General features: G+C 39.2%; 2 long non-coding RNA genes across 16 annotated transcripts in view; one reads left to right on the forward strand and one right to left on the reverse strand.

The window, feature by feature from the left end:
• LOC137852466 (uncharacterized) overlaps positions 1–15,144 on the reverse strand; it is an 85,768-nt gene that overhangs the window by 64,004 nt on the left and 6,620 nt on the right. For 10 of the 14 annotated variants that reach the window (XR_011093864.1, XR_011093865.1, XR_011093867.1 and 7 more), the window contains exons 4-5: positions 14,246–14,316; positions 11,406–11,830 (exon numbers count right to left, since the gene is read on the reverse strand). This is a non-coding gene — a long non-coding RNA (uncharacterized lncRNA). Of the gene's footprint in view, positions 1–6,265; positions 8,202–11,405; positions 11,831–14,245; positions 14,317–15,144 lie in introns of those variants that run through there. The other 4 variants (XR_011093859.1, XR_011093877.1, XR_011093879.1 and 1 more) reach the window with 3 other exon arrangements.
• Positions 1–15,144, forward strand: part of LOC137852507 (uncharacterized) — a 62,108-nt gene that overhangs the window by 26,736 nt on the left and 20,228 nt on the right. For both annotated transcript variants that reach the window (XR_011093892.1, XR_011093891.1), the window contains exon 2: positions 39–88. This is a non-coding gene — a long non-coding RNA (uncharacterized lncRNA). The remainder of the gene's footprint in view (positions 1–38; positions 89–15,144) is intronic.

Consider the following 15,144-nt stretch of genomic DNA (forward strand, 5'->3'; position numbering starts at 1 on the left):
TTTTCGCCATCCTCCTAATTTCTTTTATTTCATTACAGATTATGGATGAAATCCGTCCGCTGCTGTCTAACCTGTAACGAAAGCCAACGTAAGTAGTCTGTTGTTCTACACCTACATTTGCTTACGAATTGACGTTGCTTAGCCCTGCTGAATAATGACTAATTAGCAGTTAAGAATTTATATTTTAATACAGTTTCTCGTTCAGTCTCATTTTCCATTTAAGTTCTGACAAACTGATGTAGAGATGGATAAAGCTGTTGATGTAGAAAATCCTTTATACTTCATGTTGTTCTTTGAGGACGGGATAAAAAGCACTAGCTCTGCACGTTATATCTACAATGAAGGGTCCCAAACATGATACGGACAAGAACTTGACAAAAACACTTGAAAACTGAGGCCAGTTGTCATTTTCAGCATTACTGCAACTAGGTTTTGCACAGAATTTTTGCCACTGTTCAGTGTTACAGCCTGCCTGTCCCCTGCCCCAACGCTGGTGACTGGAATTAACAACAGAAAAATACATCCCCCAAATGGCTATTTTTTTATCGTTGTTACTTCTCACATTGTTTGAGAGAGCTAGCTGAGGAAGACGGAGCTTGGAGGGAGTCATTATTTCTACCAGGATAATGCACTTTGTGATTCAGGTTGCCCCACAGAGCCAATTTAAAGCCTTCCTCAGAAGCAACCACGCTAAAACAAAAATGCAGAGAGTAAAGTTCAGCACAACGCTGCAGTTAGTCAGAACGCAGAAGCCTCAATCCATTTTCTGTGCAAGCATAAAGCCCAACAAGCCTGAGCACTAAACAGAAAACAGTGTAAACACTTACCTGACCTCCCTTTTCATCCTGTTATTTCTCCTAGGCTCATTACATTGATATTCATCTTTCCCTCCCTTCTGTAAAGGAAGGAAAATTTCCTTCTCTCCACTTGTTTTTCCTTCCATATTTGCTTTTCCCTACTCACCTGCACATTTCCTGAAATTCCAAAACTTAAAAGGACTATTTGGATCCAGTCCTGGGGTAGGATACCAAGCCCTGCAAGCGTTTAGCATGGCTGAGGAGTAACGACTTAAAATTCTAGTGTTTGTACTCTCCCACTTGTGAACAAAGTCACAAAATCAAAGGATAAAATTTAGAAATAAACATCTATTTAGGTGACTGTAATCTGATAAAATAGAGGGAGATTAGCATTCTGTGGAGAGCTCTGCTCATACAGCAAAACCTAACAATGATTTTTACTGATCTGGAACCGTATTATTATCTCTGATACGTTATTTTTTTGCTTAGCTGTTAGGAGGATTCAATCTCCACCTCTCTGCTTTAGTAGCCATTTTAAATGATGCACTGAATACTTCAACAAATGCAATGATTCATGTCCTTAAATACTTCATAACCAGTAAGCGGTAAGATATTTGAGATAAGAACAGCTTGAAAAGACTAGTGTGTTGAACCCAAATGTAGATCCTTTTTTCTCCTGTAACAATTCACGAGCAACATTTATTACCTGTATCCATGACACACATTTTCAGGGGCCAGCTCCTCTAACCACAAAATCTATCTTTCCAAGATTTCTTTTTTAAAGCACCCTAATAGCCCTTATATCAAATATGGTTTCACAGATAGCATCAACACTTGGTGTTTCACCTACAGGATAACAGAAAGTCAGCTCAGGGTAACAGCTACTTTGCAGAGGACAGTGCCAAGACTTCAAGGTGTTACCTCCCAGTAGTCAGGAGCTCCTGCAGTCTTTAAAGGTAGAACGACATATGACAAACAACAAGAGTGGAGCCAATTTTTAGGAATTAATACCAACTAACACAGAGTGGCCACTATAAAAATCCATCCAAGAAAGAAATACCAAAATAGTTTTCCACAGGGACATACCCTTTAACAACAACAAAAAAGTATTCTTTATTTTATTATTATGGTGATCTTGCTACATAACCTATTTGTATTGTCAGGTGCTGAAAGGCGTATTAATTAATTACTGAATTGGAAACTTTTACAGAAATCAAGCTTCTGGCTTGCTACAGACATAAGTATGTAATCATATAGTAAGAAGGAAAAGCTTAGGACTTATAAAAAAACATAAATAAAAGCTTAAGACTTCTGAAATATCTGTGTTAAAAATGCATTAAAAAAAATGCGTTTAAGGGGATTCCCTAAGACAGTGGCTCTCAATCTTTCCGCAGACTCTTTAGGCTTCATAAACATCTTTTAAGTGGTCTGAAAAATAGTAATTAAATAAGGAAGCATCCTGTCAGAAGGCTTCAGCTTATGACCAGCAGGTGCAACCATCCACTAGATTTTTTTAAGAAGGTCATAGATCAGAGAGAATTGCAAATCGGGACTGGGCTCTAGAAATCCAAAACTTTTCTGCTTCTTAGTAAGACTGTAAAAAAAACATATTTCAACACATGGAGGAAAAATAAATGTCACCTTTTAATGATTACTTCATGAAAAGGTGGAAAAGGAATTGAAGAATTCGTCTCTGATTACCAGATTTCAAATGTTGGGCTATGTCCCACATGGAGCGAGCCAGAGGCAAGGAGAGAGATGTTGCCATGTTCTGGGTAAAGTGACTTCCAGCTGACCCCAACACATCTACCCAACTGTGACTGCTCCAACCCCCACAGAAACCCCATCCTGACCGCTGCCCCCAGCTCCTTACTCCCATACGCTGATCCCCAGTCCTACCCAGATGTCCCCCTCACCATGTTTTGTGCAATGCGCCTTGCTTATAGGCACAGCAACCCCCAGATGACACCAGGAAATAACTTTTTTCCATGCTACGGCAGAAGAAAAACACTCTCTCCCCTCTATATTCCTTTCTGATACAAGGGAGACATTTCTTTCATATCCCCCTTCACCCTGAGCATCTGAACAAGACAAATCAACCACATGTACTGCAGGACTCAGAACACTGAAAGACAGCTTCAGTCATATCAGCAATAGATATTTAGCAACAGTAATAGAATAGCAACAAGATTAAGCATACACAAAACCCCTCATTTCCCATATAAGTATCACACAAATAAGAAATATGGAACAAGAAAGGTTACAAAGATCACGCTACCCTGCCAAACTAATTCCCTTTAGAACATGACTGTCAATAACTTGTTTCCAATATTTTGTTTAAATTTTGTAAAATACACGTGCTACAGTCTAATTTTACATTAGACAACTAATTTCTTCAGAGAAACACATTCATATAATTTGAATAAGCTTTATAATTTGGCATTTCTAAATTCAACACCACTGTAGCTGCTAACAAAGATGAACAAAGCATTGGAAAAGCCACGATCTCTGGAAGTTGTTTATGGATGCGCTGGCCTGGTACTCAGGTCAACAGGGAGTAACCTGTGTCAAGGGCAACTAAAAGCACTGCTAATACCTTACTTACAATTCTGGAAAACTTTCAATAGAAAAAAAAAATAAAAGTAATAAGAGGCCTGATGTGAGGACAGGGAAGATTTTTGCAATGTAAAATCACCATTCAGGGAGCTTAGGTAAATTAAAAGAGGTTGGGCAAACAGAAGTGGGATTTTTTTTAGAGTATTGAGCAGATATTGTGCTGAGGCATGTTAATGCTCATAAGGAAAGTTTATGTCTGTTAATAGTGATAGAAAATGTAAGAATTTCTGACACTGAGAAATCAGATGTGCATTCAAAGACAGATGTATTTTCATCTGCTGAAGCTGAGCTGTCTGATCTTTGTCTGACGGGGACCCAATACTCACTTGTCAGGAAACTGCATCTACTGGTTGTGAGCATGTATGAAAAGGAGAGGCAGCAAAGACAATTAGGGATACTCAAGGACAATGCAGTGACTAACAAAACAATTCTGTTACGAGTTCCTGGGGAGGATGTGGTCGGGACAGAGGGGTTAATGCTGCCAGACTGCTCTTCCTGGCTCCCTTCTGGGAACCTCTTGCTGTTGCTGACAGCCTATCTGAGGCTGGAGGAGTAGGGAGGGAGAGCTCGCTACCTTTTTGTACGCTCCTGAGCAGTGGACCCCAAATGTCTGGAACAACAGATTGCTGCCAGCCCCTAGTATTTTGTACAAACCTATACACATCCATCTGATCAAATTTTTAACTGAAAACACTGTTTTAAATACCATTAAATGTGGTTTAGCCAGAGCTGGTCAACCTACCATAGCCTGGTAGCCCAGCAGGGGTGTGTGGCCCACAGTTTGGAAACCATTCCAGCCATTTCAAAGGGACAATGCTGTCCTCTACTTCCTCCCTCCGTCTGAACCTTCAGCTTGCTGTGTGAGACATTCCTGCTACTTGATCTGATTTCCAGATTGAATTTAGGGCCTACTATTGCTTTTAGCTTTCTGAAGTAGCAGCAAACCGGCATTCTCCCTTACCCATAGGTTTGCAAACAAAACAAGTAAAACCGATCTGGCCATCCATAACGTTACTGCTGCCAGATGAAGGAACGAAGAGAAGCAGAGGGTTAATAAATACATAAATAAATCGGCAGATTGAGGAAAATGGGACAGGTTTGCATTCGATCCATGTTTGAAAACTCATCACCAACAGGCTCTTCTTTACAGAAAAGCTGTAATTTTGCACAGGTTGGATCTTGGCCCCAGCTGGTTCAAGATAAGTGGAGTTTTCAAGACCAGTAACAGCTGGGATTTGTGCACACAAAAAGATGAATTCACAAAACTAAGGCAGATGACACTGCTGATAAGCAGCCTTCTGCCATCTGAAGGGTCCCTTAAGTTACATAAAACAGTGACCAAAGGCTAATCGCTATTCCATTCTAAGAAACAAGGAGTTAGAGTCCCCTACTAAACATTTCCACATATTAGAAACCCTTCTCATGTTACTTACTCCTCGGTCAACATTTTGCCATATGGAAGAACCGATTCATTTACTGGCCCTGCACAAGAGCTAAGCCATACCTTCCTCATTCATTCCTATGTTGCGTACAGTTCCCACCAATGCTCAGAATTGCCCAGTGTGCCAGCATGACTTCTTTGTTTCAAATACCATTTTGCCAGTTTTCGCTAGCGCAGAAAGATTTCAAAAAGTTAAGAGAAGCTGCTAAAAATCCTTGCAAATACCAATAAAATGGCTTGAGAACCGCAGCTTTTCACAGCAGCGAGATATTACCTATCAGCTTAACAGTGCTGCTCCACCACTGTGACAGGCAGGAGCTGTAGGATCAAAGTCTGCATTTTAAGCTCAGCTGGGGCTGTGAAACCTTGAGAAATAGGGAAGCATCTCACCTCTTGCAGGCCCTGTTGTGGTTAGAAGGAGCAGCTGCAAGTCCCTGCCTTGCTGAATGGCAGCGCTGCTCACAGCCTGCTGAGCTCCCGGCTCATGGGGTGCTGCCCCTCCCTGCTGACGGGTACCTGGCCTCTCCTCAGCTCCTGCTGTGAGCTCCTTCTCCGACTCTTCAAGGGTCAACATCAGGTCTGGCTCCAGCTGAAGAGTTCCCTTTTATCATCTCTAAGCTTTATCACTGCACTTTTTCAGGCCATTTATCAACAGGGGGACCAGCAAAGGTGCCAGTACCAAACTTCAGGAGGCAGCACTGTTAAAATTGCTGATTAATTGCTACAGTCTGCCTTATCCTGTAGCCATTTAGTAACCCACAAAGAATCACTGCGTCAAAGTCTTTGGTGTCAGACTTTTTTTAAAGCTTTTTGGGTGACCCTTTTCCGTATTTCTGTTGACTCCTTCAAGTAACTAGCAAAGCTGTAAGAGAAAACTACCTCATACAAAAGCCAAGATGATGGTTGCCCATTATACCTATCCACGTCCCTATTAATTACATTCTTTATCACATTCACTGGCATTTTGCCTGTCAGGGAAGTCAGACTTATTAGTACATTAGTCTGCGATCATCCCTAGAGCCCTTTTAAACCTGGTGTCATGTTAGCTACATTCCATCCCTCTGTTATCAACGCCAATTTAAGTGATAGATTATACAACACAATGCACGGACGACCAATTTCATTCCTCAATTTCTCGAGGACTACCGAACGAATGATATGCTATCTGGCAATCTGTTAACGCTTATTCAATCAAGTTCAAACATCTTTTATTGATATTTCATATCTGAAATATTCCTTATAATGAATTACTTCTATGTGGGGGTGCCCATAATCTCCCTGGAGTAAACCCTGCCAATGCAAAGAGTTCACTGGCTTCTTTCTCAATGGCTTTGCCTTTAAATATTCTCTTTGTCCCTTGATTATGTATTGAACTTGCCACCCTGCTAGCAGAATTCCTTTATCTGTAGAATTTACACTTTTCTGGTTTTTTTTTTTGCTTTTATGAATTTAGCCTGTTGCTCTTCATAATCTTTTTGTCCTGCCTTACAATAGTTCTACAATTAACTTGCCAGAACTGCGCTCTTTTCTTCTTTGATGTTCAGATTTCACTCTTGGAAAAACATCTGTTTAGTTCTAGTGACCTCCTCTACTGTTCTGCTGTGATTCTTGTTCAGTTTGGTTAGAATCAGAAAACAAATCTCTGTGCCTGTCTTAGTCTCTTTTAATTTTTACTTGAATTATTTCATCATTCGTATGCAAGTTCTCTTTTTTAAACACTACTGGATTTTTTTGGTATCTTTTTCTCTCCTACAAATACGACAAACTTCAGTTTGATATGACCTATCGCTGCTGAATGGTTCTTCTAGAGTTACTTCATCAACCAAGTCCTATGTATTAATTCTAGACTAAACCAAGGGCTGCCCTCACTCTTCTGCATCCTCTAGCTGCTTTGCTCAAAAAAGTAGTTCTCGATGATACCTAAAAAAAGAACAGCTTATGCATGATAGCCTAATGTTAAGCTTATCTAGTCCATACATTGATAACCGAGATCTCTCATTATGACCAAGCTTTTAGGCTGCATGACTTCTCTAGTTTCCCACAGTATTTCACAGTCACTGTCTCAATCCCATCAGCTAGTTTAGAGCTCTTACCAGGCTTCTCTTATTCAGATATGGAAACACTCGTAATTATGTTTTGTGGTTTCTTCTATTGATTGCACAGACCAATCTGTTGTCTCTGCATCAGGGAGGCACTAACGTTCCATCATTTCTGTGCCATCTAGGCACTGATATTTCAGTGTCCCCTGGAAAGAAAGGAAAGGGACGCATGCAGACCCACTTCCAGAAAGAAGGTGACATACCTGAGGAATTCCTGATGCAATTCATGCTTACCACTCTTCTGAAGAATCATGATCTTCAAGGTACCAGGGAAACAGAGCAGTATGAGGTAGCAATGTACCTAGACAGCAAATCAAAACTAGCATAGGTTCCTTCTCAACAGAGAACTTGGTGGCATTTGAACAAGGACTGACCAACAGGATGGCCTGAACAACTGTTTGTACTTATTCAAGATTTCTGTACCAAGAGATGCTGTGTCAGGAAGGGAATGCACTAAGCAGCAGAAGGACGCTACAAAGTATGGGAAGTCCTTAAAGCTTTTGTACACACTGGAGAACTTTGTAACATTCACATTAACTTCCTTCTGTGAGGAGGGAGAAGACGGAGAGGAATAAGGGATGCTTTCTGGACGCAGTGCCAGTAGCTATTGACTTGGGTCTGACAGCTGAGAAGGCCCCTGGGGGCTAGCATTTCATCTGTTCACTGCGACTCCCTTCTTTCCCTTTTGTGAGGCTTCTCTTTGGAGCACCTTTTTTCTGCATTAAATGTGATGTGACACAAGGCACAGCAGGATCCAACAGCTACACTGCGGTATCCAATGAGCTTTCATTATTATTTATTTGCATTACCACAAATCTTAGGAGGCCTCACCCTGGATCCACTTCTCGTTATGCTGGGCCATGAATAAGCATACAACAAAAAGAGTGTGCTCGAGTTCTACATAGAGAGACAACAGAGATTATTGCAAAGTACAAAGGCAATGACAAAGCATTACTGTGATAAGCGCTGGCATTAGTGTACCTGAATAATATCACTATTTTCTAGTTGGATTGCTTTAAGCTTCACAGTGCATAAAACTTGTAAGAAGATATTTAAAGGAAGAGAGCGAACGGTTCTGTTTATGAAGGAGTCAACCAACACATGAGAGGCAGCTGAGGAGAAAGTATCCAGTGTGGTGTGAAAATTTAACAAGCGACTGATGGAAGCTGGTATCATATGTTGATCAAAATCAGAGTCAACCTCTTGATACTGAAGGAGAGGTATCAGGTAGAAGTAGTCTTGATGGGCCTTGAAAACAAAGACAGATAGCTTATCTTTATTGTTTTAAATCGCAGGAGGAAGTTTAAAAGGTAGTAAGTTTGGAAACTGGTATTTACAGTAGCACTTTGAATAGATAATGAGCATTCCAAGACTGCATTTGTCAAGGCAAAAGAAAAAGATTTTTCCAGTAAGGATATGATCCATGGAAAACCTGAACAGAAAACGCAATCGTCCGACAGAGAAGAAAGAGCACCCTTAAAGTGTTGGAAAAGGGTTTCCAAAACTGAGATTTAGCCTAAATTTGATGACTTAAAACAAACGACAGCATGATGGTATCATTCACTGAGGATGCAGAGGTTTTGTGAGGACCTCAACTTAAATATGAAAAAATTACTAACAAAAGACCAATAGTTGCAACTGAATATAAAGAACCAAGAACACTACTGAAGAAAATTTTCATGCATTAGATCTGCTTAAGAGTGGGAAAGAAGATGAGAGGAGGTATATGAAGTGACACATTAAACATTGTTTTTCCTATACTGTGCAATGAGAAAATTCTTTCAGGTCGCATTTATTGCTAAGTTATTACAGCTACTTATGCTACTGTGTTTTGACTTTCAAGAGTTGAAGAAAAACAATGTTCATGATGTTGCAAGATGATGGGTGTCTCATTCAACAAAAAAAACATGCTACATCCAGCTCAAAGACAGGACAGTGGTGATACAAGCCAGGCAAACAGCAGCAGAGAAACGGATCTTACAACTTACACTTACAACAGCTAACATGCTGAACGTTCAGGCACATTCCTTTCCTCTTTCCTTTTTTATTGTACAGAACCAGGGCTATCATCTCATTTTGCCACTAAAGGAAGCTTACTCTGGTTTGGTATTTCCAGCTCTTGAAGTATTCCCAAACCTGCACAATGTGTGGCCATGTAGCAAAAGCTGACTCTCTACATTCCACCAACATCAACAGCTTCTCTTGGTGTCTGTTTTCTTGCTCTTTTCCTAGTTTAGGACATCACTGCATGGGTCCAACCAAAGAAACGAGCAGATCAGGTGCTCAACCACGGGGTTTAGCAGCAGTGAGTAGTGGAGAGCTGGTTACAGCAGGAGACAATTCAGAGTTCCTTTTCTTCCAAATAACATTTTGTAGCAGCATTACCACAGGCAGAACAGAGCTGTGCCCCTACATTATCTCCCTCAAAGCCCAGGGAAGTTGCTGTCCCAAGAAGGAGATGCAGTCAGATGTAGGTGAGCTGCCCTCCATGGCGATGTGTAAAAAAAAAAAAAACTGGAGGCTTATGAAAGATCCAGGGGATTTTTCATATCCCACTCACTAGCATGTAGCCTTGCTTCTTTTTCTTTTCTGAAACTAGATCTATTCTGAGGCACTTTTTTAATCTAGTGTGGTGAGGGAACATAGGAGGCTGGGTTGAGTTATTTCGCAATCACCTCATCTCCCTCTCCTTTTCTTTCTTCTACCCAACTGAGTGCAAGTAAGAATAAGTATGGCATAGAAGATTAAAAGCTGGAAACAGTAAATCACTGTGAACACAATGTATTCTGATCAAGAGTTTTGATGTAAAATGAAACATTCAACATTCTTGTTGTTATGAAAAACGTTCAAATCACGATTTAGTTTCATATTGAAAAATATCTCCATTTCATTTTATATTCAGAAATCTCAAGCGCCATTAAGCTTTTAAACTGGAAATTTAAAATTTGCCATCCTGTAAAGAAAACAGTGGAATTGTGTTTTGAGTTTGCTTCAGGATGGTGTAAGTTATGAGTTTGAACAAGAAATTGTCTTCTGCTTAGCACCAGCCATGTTTTAGCACATATAACCCATCCTCCTCTGTTCCTAGTTGCTACTGTCATCTCAAATATTATATATACACATCCATTTATACAGGTAATTCACAACTAGTCACTAACTCTTCTTTAAAGCCCGTATAATCCCCTCTAATAGGAAAAAAAATAGCAGAGAAAAACATTTACTGGAAGTTTTAAACTAAATAGACATGTAACCTAAACTTATCACATATTCAGTGCAACGAGAATTACCAGGAGCTATGTGTTTAAGTTCTCCTTTCAGGCATATTTTTGCCATGCATTTTTCTATTTGGTTGGTTGTTTTTGTTTTGTTTTTGCTAATCGAGCTTATGGGCTCTCTAGTCTGCTTCTGATCTGAGTTTACGATTTCTTCTTTGGTCTTGCTCTCTCTTCAAATTCCATTCATTTCATGCTGTTCTTGTGCCAAGCAAAAAATAAGAAATCCTGCCCTCCTTAATGTTTACTCACCTATCATTGGATCTTTGCTCCATAGTGAAGATCCTCTAATTGTCCTTACATACAACTCCTCTAGATCTTTACACCTCAGCTACACTTCACAAATTCTATTTTTAAATATTAAGCCCCCCATTCAAAAAAAGAAATAAATTGTATTTGAACACCAGAAGGGAAACACACCAAAAAAGGGCATGGAGTTTATGCCACTTGTGTTCCACAGGCAAACCACCTACATGTAGTTTTTGCTCATTAGGATATAAAAATAGAAGTTGTAGCAATGACTGTACCCATAGCTACAGGAAAAGAACTTCCTCCTCAATCCAAGCATATTTATAGTTATTTTGGGTGAATCCACTGACATACGATATGGGTAATTATTATTGATTAAGCACAATGTACTTAGTTACAATAAAATATGTAGCTCCTGCCTAAGAAGACTATAGTTAATCAGCATGCACGATCGCATTGCCCTTCAAAATGCCAGATCAGTTTAGTTTAATTTAACCAAGTTCCATTGACACGAGTATAAGTGTGTATTTATTAACATTTCAACGTTCAACTCAGCAAGACAATTATGTTAGTAAATCTGTTTGTAATATCTACACAAATACTGGTGGTATAAACAGTTTTTATAGATCTATAAATTTCAAGAAGTTTATGGGTGAAAATACAGAGCAAGTCAGCAACACGCTATTCTGAAAACAACGAAAACAAACAAATTAAAACTCCCTACCTAGCAGCAGTACAGAAGGACTCCAGGTTCACACGGTGAATTACACAAGAATAATGAAATCCCTAATGGATATATTCCATGTATTTTCCAAAAAGAACTGAAGTCACGCATAAGTCAAACCTCTCGGTTAACCTTTTTATCATTATTAGTTTGTCAACATCAGTAAAAACTAGCTATTGAAAAATTCAATCATTTCAGTGTACTTACAGCTGAATTTTCTCATCATGTGACCAACTATCCACAAAGCCTCAGTGCCATTAAGAAGTTTTGAGGAATATATTATTTGGTACTGCCAAAAAAACATAATTAAAAGAACGCATGTAAATGATATTTATTTTCTAATTAGGAACGTTTTTATGATTATTTCATGTCTAAAGTACATTTGGGGGAAAAGCAGGACTTACATTATCCCAAAAGGCAGGTTCCAGCACAAGCAATGATACAGTGACAGAATTCACAGTAAGAAGTCACAGTAGGGTCCTGATCTTGCAACTCAACTTTCACAAACAGAACCCTGCACTATTGCAGAATCTCCTTAATTTCAATTAGGGCCCTACCCACACATAATCAGTTACAGAGTCCACCTATGTGGGAGTAACAACAGCCAGAATGGGACCCGTTCCTCCACACACCTGTGAAAATATTGGGAGAAAAAAAATAAATTAGTAACATGCAGCAAAGCTTCTGATAGCCTGTTTTACTACAGCATTTAGCACGTAATAAAGGAGTTCCATACATATTTAAGTTGCATGTTATTTATAGGAATCTTTAATTCCCTTTTTACAGAATGTTGACTTAAAATTGCTTATGGGTTTTACATGTAGTGATAGCACATCATGGGAACTTCAAATGATATACATTTGAAATATAAATGTAGATATATTTTTAATTATTACTCTGCAAGACCATGTTATCCTAGTTCCTTTGGTCTACAGTGACAGTTGCTTGATAGCGCTTAAGCCTGCATAAAATCTGTCTCACAACATACATGTTGGGGAGACAGCACAGGCCTGTGAATTTATTGAGGTCTTCATGATCATGAACAGATCTGGCCACATATAGCAGCACACGAGACCAAGGTCTTTGAAAATACATGAGAAATAGCGGTTACTTTTAGACTAAACGTGAGCTTTTTCAAACAAAAAATCCTTTTGAAAATCAACAATAATTGTTTCCTAAATTTAAGCTCTTACTGAACATCATTTAAAACACAGGAAGAACAAATGTAATGTTAAATATATACCACATCTTCACTGTTCACAGAAAACTTAACTTTTATTATTTGACCTTGCTGTTCTCATTAAACACACATCTATGTTGATCTTTCAAAGGAAGTTACAACGCTTTTCTGTATTATAAACCATTTACAAACAGGTCAGCTACGGGTTCTATGAAATAGTATTTAACTGGTGACACTACGTAAGAGTACTGGTGATAAAGGACCAAAGAACAACCACTAGATCTTAGAATCAAGGAGGAGACATTTCTTTGTGCCTTTAATATAGATACAGTTAGGGAAACAACAATACTTTTCAAAAATAAATAAATAAAAACACAAAACTAGGACCAAATGAAAGGGTTTGAGAATCTAACAGAGGAACCAGAAGTTCCATACAGCTGGAATGCAGTCATTTTTTCTTTCCTTCCTTTTTTGTCTTTGAACAACCAGTTGTTCTCTTACTGGCTGTGATTTTGTCAAACAACTAACTTGTAAATAAACAGAAAATGGTGAGGAGTATTGCTGCCAGGCTGATGGTTTTCAACTGGGCAGGAGGACAATTGAGCTGTACATTTCAGATGTTACAACACATTTCAAGGCAGTTGTCTTACAAATTAGTGAATTTGAAGTGTGCCTTTTTTCCCCATGTTACTGCTTTTAAAATGTACATATTATACTTTGAGAAGTTCAACTGTGTCTAAAGATGGGTGCTCCAGCCCTGTTTAAAAAGTGTTGTATCTTGGCCCTGATCTAATGTTGCACAGAAGATTTAGAAGTATCAGACACCAGTCAAGTTAGTGCCGCCCACCTAAGCCTGCAAAGTGAGTGAAGCAGCACCTCTGGCGGGTGTCACCTGCCAATTTCTCACTGACTGAGAAGAGGGCACAGACCAAATCTCTCAGGACAATCAGTTCTGAAGGTGCCATGACCATGAAGCTTGGAAAAGTAATGAAGTCTAGTCACTTCGACAGGCCTGCACATGTTCCCAGCACACTTGTGCAGCAATCCCAAGCTGACACTACCCTGGTTGGTTTCCCTCTCCCTTCTAAATAGTTGCCCTAAATTCCTTCGCAAAACACCAAGTTCTCATTACTGAGAGCAACCCACGTTGTGGCTGGGTTTAAGAAACACACACCCCGACTGTCAGACCAAATAATGAAGGAAGTAAGAAGTGGCAATAAGTGGCAAGTTCCAGGCCAGGCTGGATGGGGCTTTGGACAACCTGGTCGAGTGGGAGGTGTCCCTGCCTGTGGCAGGGGGGCTGGAATGAGGTGATCTTTAAGGTCCCTTCCAAGCCAAACTGTTCTGTGATTCTACAAAGTTAACGAGTTGAACAGAACAGAAAATTTCTAAGTCCAAGCTGCAGCTTTTTCTGTCCTGGGGGCACAAATTTGAGTCCTTTCTCTAATCCCATCTGCTAAGAACTGTAACTTAAACTGCAGAAACTTGACTTTGTAACCTCTATCCCTGGATCAAATGCAGCTGAAATTAAGCGCTGGATTCAAAAATTATGAGGAGAAAACACAATCCTATATAGCTTGTTTTGTTCAGAAACTGGGCATGTAAACACTGTAGCATAATCATTGTGAAAATAACTAATGAATTTTATGTCTTTACTGTTTTCATTCAGGAGTCACACCACAAACTCAGCTATAACTGAACCCAGATTTTTACACGATGATAGTATAAACGAATCCAGAGAATGTAGAGACTGTTTCAATAAAACCGGCTTTGTTTTGCCACTGTACACAGGACCCTAAGTATATGTCACTTCATAAAGGTGAAAATTTAACAGGAATAAAATTTTATACATATTTTTTGAACTCACCAAGACTCCAGTGGACTGCCCTTCGTGTAGACCCCTGCTTCTCTTCCAGTTTCTTTCTGTATCTCCCAAGGCTTAAGAAAAGTTCAGGGATACATAGCTCAGTAACTGAATGGTGACATTAAGTTTAAAGAATCAATGGATCTATTCAGTGTACCTTGACTTTTTTTATTTTTAATATATATATAGAATAAGCATAAAGGTTATTTAAAGAATCACCCTAACATCCCGATGCCACCACCTGGATTTAGATCATAATTATCCGAATTTAGAGAATTATTTTTAATAATAAGCGGGTCCCAGTTTCCTTATCTAAAAATGGCATGCACTGTGCTCCTCATAGCCTTTCTATTGCCCTAGCATTGAATTTTGACTCGTGTGTTTCTCAGCAAAAAGGCATAGTTGAAATCAGAGGGTTTTATTTGCTGATGGATTCCAGGAACTGATGAAAGAAGGAAAGAAACTGAAAGAGTGTAATGACCTCTCCAAAACTCCAATAAAAGGAAGAGAGACAAAGAATAATCAGTGCAGAAAAGTTAACAGAAAACTGGACATTGGAGGAAAGGTTAGAAGGAGACAACGTGAATAGGAATAGCCAGGGAAATGAAAGTACTTTAACAAAAAAGGGTGGAATAAAAGAAACAAAATTATCATCTTAGCAGAGCAATGAGAATGGGGTTTTCAAAACCATGTGACTTCTATTGAAGGCAGAGAATTACATCAACTCCAAATATGCTTTAAGAAAATCTTCAATAGACTTAACTTTAACCGTTTAACTTTAAGCATATGGAGGATCTAAACTCTGCTCAGCTAAACAACTAAAGAAGTGCTTAAATTAAAAAAGATATATATGAATAAATCATCTTGTAATCATTCCCTACGTCTGTAGTATCAAGCACGCA

The sequence above is a fragment of the Anas acuta genome, chromosome 1 (assembly GCF_963932015.1).
Source record: "Anas acuta chromosome 1, bAnaAcu1.1, whole genome shotgun sequence".
Taxonomy (NCBI): domain Eukaryota; kingdom Metazoa; phylum Chordata; class Aves; order Anseriformes; family Anatidae; genus Anas; species Anas acuta.